The sequence below is a fragment of the Myotis nattereri genome (genome assembly GCF_964212035.1).
Source record: "Myotis nattereri genome assembly, chromosome: 9".
NCBI lineage: Eukaryota > Metazoa > Chordata > Mammalia > Chiroptera > Vespertilionidae > Myotis > Myotis nattereri.
In genome coordinates this window covers 24,723,622-24,739,007 of record NC_138084.1, presented here as the reverse complement: position 1 = coordinate 24,739,007, position 15,386 = coordinate 24,723,622, and positions in this window count along the sequence as shown.

Below are 15,386 nucleotides of genomic sequence, written 5' to 3'. Positions count from 1 at the left end.
TGATGCACCCTGGAATGGGGTTCCCTCCTCTCTGGTTCCAGGTGCATCACCCGAGAACCACAGCTGCCAAGTCACCGCAGCTTGACGGCTCCTGTGTTGAGCATCTGCTCCTTGGTGGTCATTGTGCGTCATAGCTCCAGTCAGATGGTCAAACAGTCAGACAGTCACTTAGGCTTTTATATAGATAGATTACAATTCTATATTTCATTATTGCCACCATGTTCAGTGTTGTAGTAATTAGTTCTATGGTCTAGGTAGAAATGGGAAAAAATGACCATCGTGCTATAAAACCAATCTCATGTGTGCATATGTCAGTGAAGGTTGGGTAAATGTAGCACTTGGTGGCTGATGCTGCAAATTGGTTTACATACTCCTGTTCAAAAACTTTTCTCATGTACCTTCTTATATTATAACTGTTAAAGGGGGGAGGGGGGAGCTACATTTCCCAGAACCCTTTGCAGCTAAGCTATTATATGACTTGTAGTCTGTGAAGAGACATATCCACTCAAACTTTGGAAAGCAGAAGTGACAAGAAATAGAGTAATACTCTCACTCCATACCAGGCACTTGGTTCCGCATAGCTCTGACAAAGGTTTGACATCACAGCTAATAAGTGGGATTTCTTCTAGATGGCTTCATATTGGAGTTGGGTGTTTCTCCTTGCTGTGTTCTTCTAAGTAGCAATGGCCACTTAGCTGTGTAGCATCAAATCAAGTTCTCTGGCCATCATTTAAATTTAATAAACTAATTAATGTCCTTACTATTAATGTTTATAACAAATCTCTTTCCCAGCGTGCATTCTGTATAGAGTTTGGGCTCATACTCTTCCATTGACTTATTTTTGAAATGGAAACAGGTATATAGGGGTTATTGAGTTTGAACTACTTCCAATGTGGGAGACCATTTTTAAAGTAAGGTTGACATTCAGCCTCCTTTTTATCCCTTCTGGGGAAAGGAAATTCGTGTTGCTACTCAAAATCCCTTGCAGTTCATGATGCTTTCATCTGGCATTCCCTAAGGTATCTTCCATAGAAAAAATCTTACATACACACATTTAGAATTCCATGGTTGAATTAATTTGGGGAATAAGTGCCAGTTTAAATACAGTTACAGAGATTTCTTTATTGTAGACTTTCTCAGAGCTTTTCATATACTAGTATCCATAGTTTAATCTTCAAAAAGTAGATAAATTGTGCAATTATTTGCCAAACATTTAACCCAACATTCTTCTTGTGTGGTGGATCTCCCAGATTAACTGTTATGAGATATCTTTTATGGCACATGCCTTAAATTAATGGATTATATGAAGAATGGGAATTTCAGGCTTCAAGATAGACCAGTGAATAGGTTCTTTGAAAACCAAAGGTATCTGGTCCCCTTAGATAACATCACAGGAAAAGCCATCAACTCCCCAAACTTGAGATCAGTCCTGTTATCCAATAGCCCTAAGTCAATTTTTAATTACCTGACATTCTTTAAAATAGGATTAATAGTTGCTGCTCTGCCGACCTCACAGGGTGTGGCAGCATGGACAATTGCTGCTAAGGTGGCTCTTAAAGAAGAAAGACTTCTGCTGGGATTACCTGAGCTTCCACCTCTGTCCTGATGCCCCAGGTATCTACTGCTGCATCAAAACTTACCCTGAGACTTAGTGTTACAAAAATAGTGCATAGCGTTTCCATATACCCCTCACCCAGGGTCTCCTAAGGTTAACTTCTTACACAACCTTAATACATCATCACAGCTAAGAAATGAATATGGCACAATACTATGAACTAAGCTACAGGCACTATTACATTTCACCAGGTGATATACTAATGATCTTTTCCTATCTCAAGATTCTATCCAGGGTCCCCATGGTATTCAGTTGTCATTTCTCCCTTGGTCTTTTCCAATCTGTAACAGTTCATCTGCCTCATCTTTCAGGGTCTTAACACTTTTGACTAATCAGTTATTTTGTAGAATGTCACTCAATTTGGGTCTTTCTGATGTTTTCTCATAATTGGGATGAGGTTATGGTCATCCTACTCACATGAGGTTGGATTTCTATGAGAGGCGGCTGCCTGTCTTCTTAAAATCTGCAGAACGCCACTTCGTCTATATTCTGTTGGTCAAAGCACGGCATGGCGCCAGCCCAGATTCAAGGAGAGGGCCAACAGAGGCCACCTCTGATGTGAGGAGCAGTCTGACCTACAGGAATGCAGTAATAGATGGTAGTCATCTTGGAAGACCACCTATCACACCTGAGTTTTCAAAAGTGCTTTAAAAATTCACTTACTGTGAATCTGCCAGTATCACACTGAGCATTTTTAATTACCTGACACTTCTTTAAAATAGGACTAATAGTACCTGCTCTGCCGACCTCACAGGGCATGCAGCATGAACAATTGCCCCTAAGGTGGCTTTTAAAGAGGAAAGACTGCTGGGAGGAGCACTGCTAGCCAAGAGTTTCCAGCTGCTGCTCTGGGGATAGCATTCATGCCAGGGCCTCCCCCTCCCCAGGCTGCTCCCAGCTAGTGAGTGAACTGGAAGCAGACCATTTCTGCTTGTCTCAGAATCCCTCTGAGGAGCACTAATCCCAGCAGCCCATAGAGACTTGCTCATAGCTACCCTACCACCTGAGGCTCCTCCCACCAAGTCTCCTTCCTCCTCTCACCCAGTCCTGGCTGTCAGACCTGCACTGTACTCGAAGGTCCTCCCTGCCTGCCCCTGCTCCCTCTCCCCTTTCCTTTACCTTTCCCAGGCATTTCCTTCAATAAATCTCTCACACTTTTAATTGTATCTAAGCATCTGCTTCCAGGAGGGCCTGACACACAGGATGCTGTGACAATCAAATGAGATGTTTACACACCCTGTAAACATCCTTCAAAAACAATAGCAGGAGGAGCAAGTATTAGTTAGGTATTACCACTTTTTAAAAATTCAGGGAAATTGTTTTACACAATTCAATAGTCTTTAGGAACTTATTGCATTGCTTCCCTGTTTATTAATTGATATTGACACTTCATTCAAAGAATATTAATATTCTTAATGATAGTGCTCAGCAAAAAAAAAAAAAAAAGCATAGGTTATATTTAATAGGTGATAGTATAAGAAGGCATTTAAATTGGCACTGAATGGAGAGATTTTAATCCAAAAGAGAATTTCATTTTTAAAGGAATAAGTTTCAGTTATCTGGAATATTAATTCATTTAGAGTGAAACTCTAGGCATCTTTCTACCACCTTTTCCTGGAAATTGGGAAGCGGCGGGGAGTGGGGGGGGGCTGGCTACCCTGGATGAGTGATCTTTCATGGCTGCAACCCCCACTGAGAGCTTCCAAGTTGATGAGGATCATTCCTCCTGTTTCTAGAAGGAACAGAGCAGGGATCCTCCACAGCCTGCCTCTTCCCTGGATCCGCCACGTTTATCTTGCTCCCACCCAATCTATTCTACACTCAGCAGCAAGGGTCATTCCTCTGCTTGATATCCTTATTAGCTTAACTCACATTTTATGATCAAATAGAAACACTTTAAGATATTTGATCTGACCACAGTCTACCACTTGCCCACCTCACCCTGCTCTGCACGTGTGCACACACCCTCCATTCTTGGAGATTCACATTTTTTTATGTCATCACATTTGAAAATTGTTGTAGAGCAGGCAACACTTGTTAACTAATTGTTTTGGCCTTACATGCACAAACATGAAAAGCACCAGCTTCAAAACTGTCAGGATGGGTGTTAGCTTGTAAGAAAATCCCAGAAACAACAGTGGACCCTTTTAAACCCTAAGTACCAAAGGTTGTGGGGAGGTGGGGGGGGGGGGGGCAGGTGGTGAATCAGAAGCGTTTAGCAACGTTCCCCAAGTGGGAACCAAAAGAAGACTAATTCCACAGACAAATCCAGCTCAAGAGCGCAGCCTCAGTGACTTCATTCATCCATAAATGCTTTTAAGAAGTGCTGTGTCACCAAGCATTCTTGACCATGTCATGTGGAAGAGCCTGAGGTCGATGCCTCTGAATCAAAAATGACTTTCAGAAGAACCTGACTCTCAACATGAAGTTTTGGGAATACTGAAAGCAAATGATTTCATAAATATTTTTATTTTGCTACATTTGATAGAGTGCTATAGGGTAAAATATATGTCCAAAATTTTTTTAAAAGGCTTGAAAGAGCATTAAAACCCTAAGTGATTAGAAAACCATATGCCATAGTTGGACTGGCATTTTTCCCCTGGGGGTACATAAAATAAAGGCATGGTCTTAAAACGAATGGTGTCGCATAGTACATGAAATATGGCAGAAGCACTTTGCCCGGTTGCTTTCTCCAATCGCTGGACTTGCATATGTTCTGCTCTCCCTCCCCTCCTACAATACTTCTCTCTCTTTGCCTGGTTAACTCCCATCCATCCTCTGGGTTTTGGCATAATTATCACTTCCAAGAAGTCCTCCTTAACCTCCCCACCTCCTCCCTCTGACTGAGTTACCCCAGCTGTGTACCTGCACAGTGCCCCATACTTCAATTACCACCCTTTACTCTAACTGCTCATATAATTTTCTGTCTCCCCCACAGGCTCTACACTCCTTAAAAACAGGGAATTCCTCTGTCTTGCTCACATTGCATTTGGCACAATTGGCACTCAATAACAAGTCATTCAGTAATCAATAAGCTAGCACAGCCCTAGCAGGTTTGGCCCAGCGGATAGAGCATCAGCCTGTGGACTGAAGGGGCCCAGGTTCAATTCTGGTCAAGGGCACATGCCCTGGTTGTGAGCTTGATCCTCAATGGGGGCATGCAGGAGGCAGCCGATCAATGATTCTCTGTCATCATTGATGTTTTCATCTCTCTCTCCCTTTCCTTTCTTCTCTGAAATCAATAAAAATATGTTTAAAAATAATAAGTTAGCACACAAGTGTCTCCATTGCAAAGCATATAACACTCATTCAGTTTTAAATGGTGAAGCAATAAGAATTCTCATCTTGCCGATGAGAAAACTGAGGCATAGAGAGTAAGAGGCGAGTTAGTGATAAACACAAAACGAAAGGTCTTGAGGTCTCATGTCATAGTAGCAATACCTGACATTTAGTGGGCATTTCTCGTGTGCTTGGCACTGTTTAGACTTCTACATACGTATAATCTCACTTCATTCTCACAATAACTTCATTGGGTGGGTGTTATTAGTATTGCCACTTTATGAAATGGGAAGCTGGCATGCAAAGAGGTAACACTTCCTAAGATAATAGAGCGAACAAGTGGCACAGCTGAGACACAAACCTAGATCGATTCCTGAAGCTGCACCCTCAACCACAGCATTGGAAATGCTGGTAAATTGAGTCAAAATACTTAGCAATAGTAAGTACTATTAGTTACTAGCAGATCACATCTTAAGAAGGTGTTTTCAAGCTGATCCAAGACAAGTAGCTTTATTCCAGTGGATATTCATACACAAAATAAGTTGGCTACAGTTGGAAAGGTTCTAATACGAGTTAGAAGTCCCTGGTTCTACAGCTCGTGTTTGAAGTAGCTGCAGAATCCAGGGTGAATCACCTTCTCTGGGACTCAGTTCAACCAAAGGACTTGTATGCATGCATATGAGCATAACCAATGGACACAGACAGTAGGGGGATGAGGGCATGTGCTGGGAGGTGGGCGCAGCTGGGTAGAGGTCAATGGGGAAAAAAGGAGATTTATGTAATACTTTAATCAATAAAGAATTTAAATTAAAAAGAAAATATTGAGGTGATGCAAGTGTACTCACAAATCTCTGATAGAGTCTGTCACTCTATCTCAAAGCAATTAACTGTTATACCGAGTGGGAGTAACCACCAGTGAGTCCTGTGCCAAATACTGAATTCAAGGATGTCACTTAAACTCCAGTGTTGGTTCTACAAAAGTCAAATAATGTTTGGCAAGGTGAAGGGCTCTTGATCCTTCACATGAAAGCATAGGTATTCAAATTCCAGCTATGGACTTTTTTTTCCCCTCTCCTGCTATTGACCCTGTTTGCCTTGGTTGGGAGAGGGAAGCCTGGACTTGTGTTGACAGAGTTTGACTGTTGGGGAAAAGTACATACCTGGAGGGAGAACAGCGTTTAACAAGAAACACGGCATCAGTCTCCACCTGACTCATTCCACGCTGGGCCTCCCTCCACCTTTGCTTTGTTCCAACATTAGATCAGAGGCTCATGTGGAGGCTTGCTGAAGTCAAATGCTATCAAAAACTCCAGCCCAGCTATGCTGGGGCGGAAAACAAGATTCCCGCCAGATGCATGTTAGAGCCAAGGCTACTGAGAAGAGCTGGAGACACATACCAGGGCTCCGGGGAGTAACCAGCCCTCACTCTTCGGGGTCACAGGGCTGCCGAAACTATTCATGTGTATCCAAACCTTTGGGGAATGTTTTTCTAGTAGGCAGTGAGACCCACTTTCTTTTCTGGGCTTGGTAAGAAGTGAAAGGTCATAATAAGTCATCCCCTGGCTATGCCGCTCAAGTTGTGTTCCTCTTCCAAGGCATTCTGCATTTCAGGCTTCATGCTTGCACTTTGAGCTATATAAATTTGAGTGAATTGCTCCATCTCTTAAAGGTTAAGTTCCTTCACCCATAAAATGAAAATAATAATGCCCACACTTGAGGATTAAATGAGATAACAAGTACACCTATACACAGTGTGTTTAAAAGAGAGAGCTCTGCCCTGCAGGTTTGGCTCAGTGGACAGAGCCCCGTCCTGCGGGCTGAAGGGTCCCGGATTCAATTCCAGCCAAGGGCTCATGCCCGGGTTGCAGGCTTCATCCCCAGTAGGGGGCATGCAGGAGGCAGCCGATCAATGATTCTCTCTCATCATTAATGTTTCTCTCTCTCCCTCTCCCTTCCTCTCTGAAATCAATAAAAACATTTTTTTAAAAAAAGAGGAAGCTCTTTTATAATTCTTTTCATAAAGGGTTTCCCAAGGTCAACCATTTTTAAATCCTCTAAAACCGACAAAATTTACAGAGGAAACTCTTCTACTAAAAATGTTTCTAGAAAATTGTTTTTCTGTGCCTTAGAACAATTCTTCACACACTGAGAATGAAAAAAAAAAGTTAATAGATGAGAGAGTTAAATTGCATTCCCAGCTTAGTATGTATTCATTCAACAAACATGTAAAAGCACCAGGCTTTGAATAGAGTAATATGGCTTCCTTTTTAAAGGACTTTTGACTTAAAACATTTTTCTCAACATGCATTTATTCATTTGATTCTTTGGTCTATTTTGTGAGGACAGACAAGGATCCTTACTCATCTATTAGAGGTGGGAGCAAAAGTCATAAAAAACAGTTGAATGAGTGCTATAAAGTCATAGTCCTTGATATCAGACAGACCTGTGTTTGTGCCCTAGGTCTGATACCTCCCGTGCATCTCCATGAGCAAGTTACCTTTTTGCATCAAATTTGCCTCATCTGTGAAATGGGAATAATAAACCTATCTCATAGAATTATTATGGGGGTTAAATGAAGTAGTATACATAAAGTACTTATTACATTTACTGTCTAACGCACAACTTAACATACTATCACTTGGTGATTATCATGGTTATTACTATAGTTTTAATTAAGGTCAGATAGCTGAAATAGCAGAACCTATTGTGTGCTGACTTCCAATCCAGAATCTTCTGTCATACTGATAGTTTTCAAACATTTCAAAACACTGAAATTGCTGAACCGGTTTGGCTCAGTGGATAGAGCATCAGCCTGCGGACTGAAGGGTCCCAGATTCGATTCCACTCAAGGGCATGTACCTTGGTTGTGGGCACATCCCCAGTAGGGGGCGTGCAGGAGGCAGCTGATCAATCTCTCTCATCAATGTTTCTAACTCTCTATCCCTCTCCCTTCTTCTCTGTAAAAAATTAATAAAATATATATTTAAAAAAAACACACACACTGAAATCCATCTTTAAGAAAACAATTTTGTACATGGCACATGAGTATGTAACATGCTGGAGTCACTCTTGTTAGAGTTGTGGAGAGGGGCCTGAAATAGCTTCCATCCATCCCTTCTTCCTTCCACCACAGACAAATGTCTCCCCGTTACCTGCCCCCCCCTCCCCCATTTCATTACTATCAGGTCTGCTGCTTGCAGTCACCATTGCCTGAGATTCACCACGGACTCGATCTCAACCAGTTAAGAGGACAGTTGGGTGGTAATGTTTCCATTTGTCTTGTTTCTCCTCCTACTTGTGTTGCCCTGCTCCTCATTTCCTATCAATCTCTTGCTCCTTTGACCACCTTTTTCTGGCCTATGAACTCCATCAATTTTACCAGGAAACATTTTCTGACTGTTTCTTAGCCTGGGCCCTCACATTTTGTCCTGCCGACCAGAATGGGTGTCCTCCTAGTCCATGGAGGTTCAGTAACTCCCCTCCCCCTCCCCCCACCTGTAGAAGAAGGGATGTTTCCCCCCCTTTCCTCATGCCAGGGAAAATTCTACCAGCCCTTCCTAGCTCTCTCCCTTACCTTCAAGAGAGGAAAAGTTACTAATCTGATCGCTAAAAATTCCAGATCATTTTCCTGCCACATTTTCTTTGGGGTCAGATTACTGTGTGCTAAAGGTACAAAACCCATCTATCTATCCCTTTACCTTCTCCTGTGGCTAGGAGTTCACATCCAGACAGACCAACCATATCTCCATGCACATGTGTCTGGCCCTTCCCTTTCTGTGTAAGTGAGCTGACCAGTAGGATTCAAAGTCAAGTTTTTGAGACTTACAATCCTACTTAGTCTTTAAGCTTTTCCCCCAGTCTTCAGCATTTTCCCCAGAACTCCACAGTGTGGGTCATTGGGTATTCCTAAGACTAATTAGATTCCCATTTAGCTGTTGCTCCTTGACTCCACTTCCATGGGAAAATCAACTAGGAGAAGAAGTGTCTGGTGGAGGAGGTCTAAGCCTTCCCAGATTTCTGGACATAGAACCATTAAAAATCCCACCTGGATTCCTAAATCCTGCTTTAAGCTGCCCTTTTCCTCTGCTCCCAGCCTGTCCCAGGTCCTTCACACAACAGTTACCCCCTGGTGATAAGAACATTGCAAATACCTGGGGCCTTGAGCCCAAAATGCCTTTCCCGGGCTTTCTTCTTTCTAATCCTAATGTCCTTCAAGACACACCACCTATCCCTCCTCTACCTGAGGCCTTCCATTATCCCTCTCGGAATAAGTTCTCCCTCCTCTGCTCACATAGCACTTAATTTTTCATTCAGTCATAGCACTTACTTCATTCTACCTCATGTTTCAAAAGTTGTTTACAACACGTCTGTTTTTCCCACATGACTGGAAGCAACTCAAAGCAGGGAGCCTTTTAGTCAGTTCTGACGTCCCTCAGCATCTACCATCATGCCATGCAAACCACAGATATACAATAAATATATTATAGATTGGGAGCCCAATGATGCCCAATAAATCTGGTCAGAAAATTATATATGTAATATGTCATTAACATAATACTTATATTAATTATATTATATAGTGCATCTGTTATTTGCAAAGAAATACTTATATTATATCACTAAAATAATAGATGTATTATATACTGCATCTGATATTTGCCAAGATGTATTATATACTGCATCTGATATTTGCCAAGATGTATTATATACTGCATCTGATATTCAGGTTAAACTGTTACAAAGAACCCAGTGTTAGAAACCCCGGTGACATTGAACATCTTGTGGGCCTTCTGAAACATGAATGGAAAACGCTTTCCCAGAAACAGGAAGAAACTCATCAAACCAACCATCATCTTTGGCCTGCCTGTGCGTCCACTTGTTTTCCTGTTTTCCTCTCACTTTTAATTATGAAACAAGCTGCCACATGTGTTTCCTTTTTCTGCTCCTGGAACCCGCTGTCAGTGAGCTTTGAATGTTGATCCAAATACTGGCGCAGGAGCTGCTCAGCCAGACTGGGCCTCGGTTTCAAAGACATGTGAGGGATTCCAATACCAGAGGCCAACCGTCAGACTTCATCGTGAGTCCCCACTTCTCTCAGGAGGCCTGTGGAGGCTTCTAGGAGACAGTGGAAAGAGAACAAAGTGTGGAGGCTGCAGATTCCCCTCAAGTTTTAACCCTTTCACTTGCGTCTTACATGACCTTGTGCGGGCTGCTTAACCTCTCTGAACCTCAGTTTCGTCATCTGTACATTGGGACTGGTGAGGTTCAAATGAGTTCTTCGGAAAAAGCCAGTGTGGACATATATTGTAGCCTGTGATTCTCTGGAAAATAAGGTGCCATCATTCTCACACATCAAACAATTTTGTCCGCTAAAGGGATGAATGTGTCTCTCCCAGAAAGAAATTGCCCCCCGGGCCAGCACAGCTCAGTGGTTGAGGATAGACCTGTGAACCAGGAGGTCATGATTCAATTCCTGTGGGGCATGCAGGAGGCAGCTGATCAATGATTCTCTCTCATCATTGATATTTCTATCTCTCTCTCTCCCTTACCCTTCCTCTCTGAAATCCATAAAAGTATATTTTTAAAATAATAATAAATAAATAAGAAGAATTTGCCACGGTCCATTTTAAGGTGATGGATAAGTAATCACTACTCAAAGGCAGTTAGAAAGAAAAGGCCAGCTACTGTCCCAGACTCACCAAAGCCTAAGTGCCCAGGGGCTGTAAATAGGGGGTTGCTTTCTCCTCCAAGACTCTCTCCCATCATCGGGTTGACTCCAAGGAGAGCAACTCCAAGCAGAAAGGAGCCCAGCCTCTCGGTGCCTCCGGAGAGACTGGCTTGTTGCTGTTGGCTCCTCTGCCAACGATCTGCTGTCAGGTTCGGTTAAGGAGGCCCGAACAAGGAGGCTGTGTTACCACCCGACTCTTCTTCATGTGCCATATGCAGGCAGGTCTGCGGAGCCAGCCGCCGACAGCTGTGTTTACAACTTCCCATCGCCCTCATTAATTAATGAATCCTGGGCCTGTTTCTCACCCTGAATAGACGTCTGCAGTGTGGGATGGCGGCAGGTTATCCCTGCAGGACAGCTGCACAGCATCTGGGCACTGGGCTTCATTTGGGGCCATGTAGGGCATGACGTGAGGATGGTAAAACGGTGGCTGGCATATACAGAGCAAGCTCTATGCGTGAGGTTTCTCCGATCCTCTAAACCCTAATCAAGTTCAAAGAGGCTCTCAGCTTGTTTCCATATGTTTGAAGACATTGGCTCCCAAATTGCAAATGGACAGTCCATTTCAGAGCAAATGCCACATGAAGGGTCCCTGAAGATGTAAACTAAAATTTTAGCCACTGCCACTGAAATACCAATTACTCCCTGCCTTGTAAGATGTCCCAGTAACCGTGATCAGCAGGGTAAAGAAGCAGCTACCAAGTCCCATGGCAACTCCAAGGGAGAAGAGAAGCCTGACTCTTCTACAAACTCCTGCTTCATAACAGTCGCCATCCTTAGAAAGCCCTAAACTGGGAAGCAGAGGAACTGAACCTGAAAATGGCCTCAGCCTTTACAGCTTTAGTCTCTGAAAACCAAAATGTCTGTTTGTGTGATCAGCATGGCAAATGGGTCCTGTCCTCAAACCAGGTACAAGTGTGTGACTGGGGTCAAACAAAAACAATGTGATGGAACAGAATCGCCATCAAAATGTTCTTGACGTTTTAGAAGAATATGTGAATAGAAAAAAAAAACTTTGGTCTTCATAAGAAGATAGATTGTCCCTGTTTTTTAGAATGCAATAGATCGAAGCAAGTCTTCGTGATTAGCTGATAGAAAAACATGGATAATACCAGATGCTAGTGAACATAATTAGAACTCAGTTTTACATTCTAATTCTGGCTCTATCCCCAGACAGCTGTGTAACCTTTGACCACTCTCCTCCCTGTCTGGTCTTCACTTTTTTTAAAATATGTTTTTATTGATTTCAGAGAGGAAGGGAGAGGGAGAGGGAGAGAGAAATATCAATGATGAGAGAGAATCACCGATTGGCTGCCTTCTGCATGCCCCTACTGGGGATGGAGCCCAAAACCGCGGCATGTGCCCTTGACGGGAATCGAACCCGAGACCCTTCAGTCCGAAGGCCAATGCTTTATCCACTGAGCCAAACTAGCTAGGGCTAGCCTTCACTTTTGTCATCTGCAAAGTGATAGAAACATTCCCAGGGCCACTGATTCCTAGCAGAGTGGATGGGAACTGGATTTGCAAGCATGAAGGAGGGTATGATGGTGAACATTATATTGTAGGGTAGAATTTTTTAAAGTGTTTTTGTTGTTGTACTTGTTGTTTTCCTCCTTAAAATGAGCCTTTAGAGCCCTGTGTTTCAAACGATTTTTTTTAATAATTTAGTTCATTCCATTTTGTAATGTTTGGTGGGATGGAGCAGGTATGTTCATAACGGCTCCACCCAAAATGTGATTCACAAAGACAGTTAAGGACTAGCATTCTTTAAAAATATTATTAATTCTTTTAAGTATTAGTAAAAATAAAAGTAAAGAAAATGTTAGCCAATAAAGCAAATATGAATAATAATTTTATGAAGCACATCAAATACCAAGTGACAATTTAACTCAAGACGTCATCATATTGAATATATCTGGGGAATAAACTTGGTACATAGTGGCACTTAAAAAAGCATAAACAAGAATATATTGACATATTATTCTTAGAATAACTTAGACTCTCAGCATTGATGTGAGAAATCACCATTTCCATGTGGAGACATGGAATTTTCCTATACAGTATTTTCTATACAGCTGGGAAACAAAGGGGGAAATGCTATTAAAATCCAGTTACGAAAGACATTTTGCTGAGTGAAAAAAGCCAGTCTCAAAAAGTTACAGATGGTATGGTTTCAATTACATGATATTCTCAAAAAGACAAACACTACAGTGACAGAAAATAGATCTGTGATCGCCAGGGGTCCAGGATGGGGGCAGGGTGTGCCCACAGAGGGACAGCACAAGAGAGTATTTGAGGTGACTCTATACAAATCTTATACATGTGTTAAAGTTCATGGGACTATACACCAAAAACCAGTCAATTTTACCATATTATCATTTGAAAATAAAATTACTAAAAGGGAAAAAATAACCACTTCCCTAAGTCATAGGCAGCAGAACGCAGGCCTGGTGCCCTGAAATGTCACAGCTGTGTCTGTAAACAAACTTTACACGACACTTTCCTAACTTCGATGGGAACACAAGTCACTTCAGGCTGAAAGATGTTCCTTTGATGGGCCTGGAAGGGAGCCTGAGTTTCTGCATTTCTATGGAGCTACCAGGCGCTGCCCTTCTTCTATGCCTGCAGACAGCCCTCCAGAATGTATGGGCAGAATTCAGTTTGTTTGGAGCAATTATGACACAAATATATGCCAGCATGCCCACTGCCCCCATCCTTCACCCATAGCAGAGATAACTAATTGTTCAAACACAGTTTTCTTCCTGAGCCCAGATACGACCATTAGAGAGAGTGCAATAGAGAGCAGATGCTACTCTCTCTGTAGGAGTGATTGTATGAGATGAAACCTACTGGTCACCTTGAGTGTTGATGTAAGTCCCATCTATTAACATTACAAAGAAATCCACTTAGAAAACCCACTTTTTTCTCAGCCCTTTGTGTCCTGGCTCCAAAACTCTGTGTCCCAGACAAATGAGCCAGTTAATGACAGACATCTCTTTCCTTCTAGCGAAGTTAAGTAAGCTTGTCTTTCTGAGTAGGCTGCAATGGCTTGAGGGCAGGGACATATCATCTACTGTTAGTAACTCCCTTAATATCATTGAGCCTCAATTTCATCTACAAGATAATGATAATAATACTATCTTATAAGGTTGTTGTGAGAATTAATAAGAAATAAGTGGGAAGCGCTTAGAATAGTACTTTACAAAGACTAAGACAATAATTGATGTTATTATTCCCCAACAATGCAATGCCATGCAAATAGCAAATACCCAAAAATACTGCTATGGGGGAAGCCAAGAGACAGAGTGGAGCAAGCCCTGAATTGGGAGCCAGCATGTGGAGATCACAATATCAGCCCTATCCCTCTACCTCATGGAACCTTCATGTCTTAGGTATGATTCATTTTCGCTCTGACATTCTGTGTACTGATAACATTACATAACACTTCTGCACAACACTGCAGCACTTTTTAATAGGTATAGAACCTTAAGTATCCAGCTAAGTGCAAAAGGAAAAAATATAATACTTTCAAAATCTAGTTTAGGCAAACTATTGAGTTCTTCATGTTCACCTGAGTTATTTGTTTCCTGCCACTGGAGGGCGTGCAGTGCTTGGTTGTAAAATATCCTTCTGGCCTTTCGTTCTCTTGCTCACAACTTCAACTTCCATTCAACTAAATTGGAATCAGAGAATCAAAGAAACTACTTCCTCCACTTGACCGACTTAACAGAGGAGGGGCAGCCCTCGGAGATTATGTGAGTTGGCGAAGTCAACAGAGAGAAAAGTTGAAGTTCCTTTGTCTTTTTCACAAATCTCTGGCAGAAGATAGATTCTGGTTCTTTTGAATATGGCCTAGAATGCTGAATGGGTGTAGTTCCCAGATGGGCAGAATCCATTCAGTGGACTCTAGGAGAAATGCTTCACTCTTGATCTGGGACATGAATGGCACAGAAGGTGGAAGAAATAGCGCTTTCTACCCAGTGAGTTTTTACTGAACAGCAGGAGGAATGGGGGTTACCATGGAAATAAGGTGACTAATAGAATGGGAGGGAAGGCACACGAAGAATGACAAGCTTGGACAGAACTTTGGAAATCAAGTCTCAGGAATATAGACTTCTCTCTTGCTCCGTGTGACCAATGGACTGAAGTTCTATGTTGAAAATAACGGGAGGCCTCGTCCCAATTTGGAGAGCATGCGTGTTGTGATCAGTTACTCATGTCACTCATGTCAGCTATGGTCACAGAATACAGGTAAGATAGGCATGCACTGATCAGCCCTGACTTCCCATTCAGCCCCCTCTCCCCCCTTTCTTTTTCAGCTAGGGAAGCTAAGACACAGAGAATGAAAGGGACCTGGTCAAGGTCACTGAGCTAGGTGACAAGGAGTAAGTTGTCAAAGGGTTATAACCCTGAGGCAGGTCAACCCAGGGCTGGAAGGTGGGTAGAGGAGCACCTATGTGCTTTCTCTTCTGAACGGTCTGACTGGCTCTCCTGCCTCAGCGAGGTGTTTATGGCATAGTTTGGACCAACTTATTTTGTCATTTGAAAAGATCCTATGATATTTTTTCTCTTCCTTCTTTATTGTTTTCTTATGCAATTGTAGCTATCTACAGAGGAATGTATTTAACACACAAAAGTAATAGAACATAAAATAATAATCATCCACCCTTTAATTTATGAGCTAGACTAGAAGCTACTTGGGTGCCCCTCCCTGGTGCCATCTCTCCACCTCCCTGCCAAGAGGTATCCACTCTCTTTAATTTT